The sequence below is a fragment of the Populus euphratica genome, unplaced genomic scaffold (assembly GCF_000495115.2).
Source record: "Populus euphratica unplaced genomic scaffold, PopEup_1.0 scaffold3178.1, whole genome shotgun sequence".
Lineage (NCBI taxonomy): Eukaryota > Viridiplantae > Streptophyta > Magnoliopsida > Malpighiales > Salicaceae > Populus > Populus euphratica.
The window spans coordinates 1-4,457 of NW_011503001.1; positions in this window are offsets into that span (position 1 = coordinate 1).

A 4,457-nucleotide genomic window follows, 5' to 3' on the forward strand; every position below is an offset into this window, starting at 1 on the left:
TTTTTAATTTGAATAAATGAGTTTATATATTTTTTAAAATTAAATGACTTGTTGGATTTTGTTAAATATTTACTAACATGGCCATTAATTGATATAAGATATGCTAATATGTATGTCAAACGCTTATGAACTTTCATTCTATTTTTAATTCGAATGTTTGTGTTTTTTTTTTTATTATTGTTTGGGTGCATTTTTATTTTTCTACTTGAGTACATATAATATCAGCGATGATAATTAATGGCACGCAGCTATTTGTTGTTTATTTTTATTGATCAAATTTCTCTATTACCAGTGATTAATTACATTAGTAGACGCAGCTATTTGTTGTTTATCTTTATTGATCAAATATCTCTATTATTAGTGATTAGTTACATTAGTAAAGTAGTTCAATGATGTTATATGATTTTGGGTAAAAGGTGTTTTTTTAATTATTATTAAATGAATTCAACTAAAAAAATATTTAGAAATGTTATATGATTTTAGGTAAAAGGTGCTTTTTTTAATTACTATTAAATGAACTCAGCTAAAAAAATATCTAGAAATACGTTTAAAATTGTTCTTAAGTTTTTTAAAAATACATTTAATATAAAAAATATTATATTAATATTTTTAATGTATTTAAGTAATTTTAAAATAATGATGTCAATAATAAAAAATCAAACCAAAAATTTATTTCATACACTTAAAAAAAAAACATTATACATTACAGTAATCTCAAACACACAATAAAAATAGACAACATGCTTCTATAATTTAAAAAAATAAAAAAATAAAACAAGAAGCAACGTAAATAATCATCTAACAGCTGTGAAAAATATTTATTTGATATTAGGATTAATTTATACCTTAAATTCAATTATAGCGCCGAGCAAACTAAATTTTTTTTTTTTCACGATTCAGCTTTATTTGTTGGCATAAACATATTTATCACCACCATTAACTACTAAGAAACTAGTGTCGGACAAAAAAAAAAGTACTATGTTATATTTATATTTAAAATATATAAACACTCAAAAAAGAACAAGAATTTAAATAAATGGAATTGTCTCTTGCCAAGAAATTCACCATTAACAAACGCATGAAGAATTTGACACTACAAGCTCGAAGAAATTATACTGTCTGGGAATATAATTTTTATAATTTGAAATTAAAATATTTATTTTTCTATGATTCAAGTTTCGAGTCTTATATGATAATTATTAAAAATTTATATAATTATTAATTTTAAAACTTGTAAAATTAATTAAGTTACATGATTGTCATATACTGGAATATAATTAATTATAACATCTCCTAATCTGGAATATAATTAATTATATCATCTCCTCTTCTATGAAGGATAAAGGAAACAACTTCTCTTCAGCAATATTGGTTTCTTTTTAACGCCATATAACAAAGATTTATCCATGTTATAATGTTTGTACACACACAAGCACCCCAGAAAAGCACAAGAATTGCAGCTATGAATTTGTTTTTTACCAGGAAATTCCCACTGAAAACCGCGTGAAGAGTTTAATATTAAAACAAGGCTTGAGTTTCAACATTTGAAATTGAATCTTAAATAATTAAAGAAAAAAAATGACTGGGGAAATGTTGCCTCGTGTGAGAGCATGCTCCATGGAAGGCAAAATATCACGAGGCTGCTGCTTCAAATGGCCCCATTTTGGTTGGTTTAAATCATAGAGTGCATATGATTATGATCTCGAAACTGTGCATAACATGGTGACGGTGATGATTATCGTGGACTTAATAATATTTTACTTGCACGAACAGTTAAAAATATTTAAATAATTTTTATAATAATTAAGTTGTACTATATATATTTATTCAGTGTTTCATCATGATCATATGCTTTGATGCGTGGACCACCGGTTATTCTACCAAAATTATTTCCACCGCGGTATTAACACAGCATTGTATAAAACATTATAGCAAATTGAATTAGCTATGGAAAGTTATAGTTATCATTTAATAATAAAACTGTGAAAATAAAAGATCTAAAACATACAGTTTTGGGATTTATCGTTTTAAAACGTAATTATAGGTACTTTTTAAAATATTTTTTATATTGAAATATATTAAAATAATATATTTTTTATACCTTAAAAATTATTTTTAAACAATAAAATTGAATTAGCTATGAAAAGTTATAATTACCATTAAATAATAAAATTGTGAAAACAAAAAATTCAAATAATGCAGTTTTGAATTCGGACGGTTTGAAAATATAATTGTGATTATTTTTTAAAATATTTTTGATGTTAAAACATATTAAAATAACATATTTTTTATCTTTTTTAAAAAATATTTTTAAAATTATAATACTAAAATGATTTACAATGAAAATAAATTACTTTTTAATAAAAAAATTAAATTTTCATGTAACATGATTTTCTCAGGCATCATTGTCTATCAATAGCAAGGTCCTCAGGGTCCTGTGGTTTATCATATTTTAATAAAATAATTTAATGAAACCTGATAAATCATTTTAATACATATAAGTTTGAAAATTTTCGTATGATAAAATATATTTTTATATTCTGATGAATACAAAATGATACATTTATTGGATCAACACATGGCACGCAGACATGTACACTTGATGCGAGCGTATTAAATTTTTTATAACCTGGTATATTTATTTTTATACTATAAGTATCTTTATTTTTTATTTAAATATATGTAATTACTAAAATTTCAATTCACGCATTAACCATCATACAACTACCATGGTTTTATTTTCACGGATGAGTCTTGAACCACCACGTTTCTTCTATAAGTCAAGTCAACTTGCATCAATCATCTTGGTTTGAAAAACTGTGATTTTATTTTTTAAAAAATAAATCTTAGAGTTTACCTAGCTACTTTCAATTCGAATCTCAACGGGTCATTAAGATTTCGATCAGATATAACTATTCTTTTAGTTTAATTTAAAACAACATATATTATATTTATATCACAAATTACTTGAATTAACTGGCATAAGTTAGAGGCTGTGTCTTGTATTTTTTTATTTAAAATAAAATTATTTTTATATTTTAAATTGTTTTGATGTGCTGATTAAAAAGTAATTTTTTAAAAATAAAAAATATTTTAAATTATAATTACTGGTTATAATTCTAAATAAATCCAATTTGATAATCACGGTTGTTCAACCTCATGACCTATTTACTCATATCTTACGACTTTCCAGCCATGCACGAGTCAAGGGAGCAAAGAGAAGATTTTAAGAGGGTAAAAGTGAGGGACTGTTTTTTTTTTTTTTTTTTTTTTAACGTGATATAAAAGTTACGAAGTCTAATGATAATGATAACTTCATCCTTTCACGATGGTGATATCTGGTGTAACATTGAAGATGATAATTAATAATGATTGACTTTCTTTGTCTCGTGATTCCATCACGCAAGTCAATCCTTCTCATCATTTATTCGCGCTGTTCATGCAAGTTGTACGTTGCTTAGTTTATAGCATTTCAATGAATATTTGTTTAAATTGTAATTCTCTGCCTCTAGTTTAATTTATTTTAGTGATAAAATACATTTTATAGTAGTAATGGTTATTTTTAAAAATATTTTTATTTTTTATAATATTTTTATAATTATTTCATCAAATAATCCAAAAATAATAAAAAAAAAAACATCACTTGTAACTCACCTAGAAGCAAATCACCCTTGATATTGGGTGGTTCAATCGATCGGACTGGGGAAATAAATTTGGAAAAACTACAGCTTGATCTCTACAGTTTCATCACTGCTTGATTTACAGCCTTCTAGAATCTATCAATACAATCCTTATAGCTTTCTAAAAGTTTCAATTTTACCCCTGATGATTAAATACATACCGAATCCTAACTACGAGTCCACCGTTTTAAGTTTTTCAGTTTCTATATTTCAAGTTATTTTGACGAGAAGTGATAGATTATCGAAGAATAAGAGAGAGTATAAGAAATAAATGATGTTTTATTTCCCAGACATTACAGGGGTAATATTGAAAAGAATTAAACTATAGATATAGAGTTGGAACATCAATGAAGACGTGTAGACGTCAATGTAGTTAAACCTGGATTTAAATCTCGTCTAGCATTCCATTTGGCAGAGCGTGAAGCTACGCGCACAGACTCAAGCGTTGGAGATTTGTTGTCAGCTGAACAGCAGGGCCACGAAACACTATTATTGCCGTTCACAGTATTCCCGGCCCTTTGCCTCCCTCTCTCTGCGGTTTACACAAAGCCTTTTCAATTTAAAATTTCAAAAACAGAAAAGGAAACTCAAACTTTCCATGGTTAGATAATTTTTTTTTTAAATGGTTATTTACTGACAAGTAATGATATCTGGTATAAATATCAATAAACCTGGATCTGAACTTTATTCAAATCCAGAACCCTCTCTCTCTCTCTCTCTCTCTATATATATATATATATATATATATATATATAATTATATATATATAATTTTAAA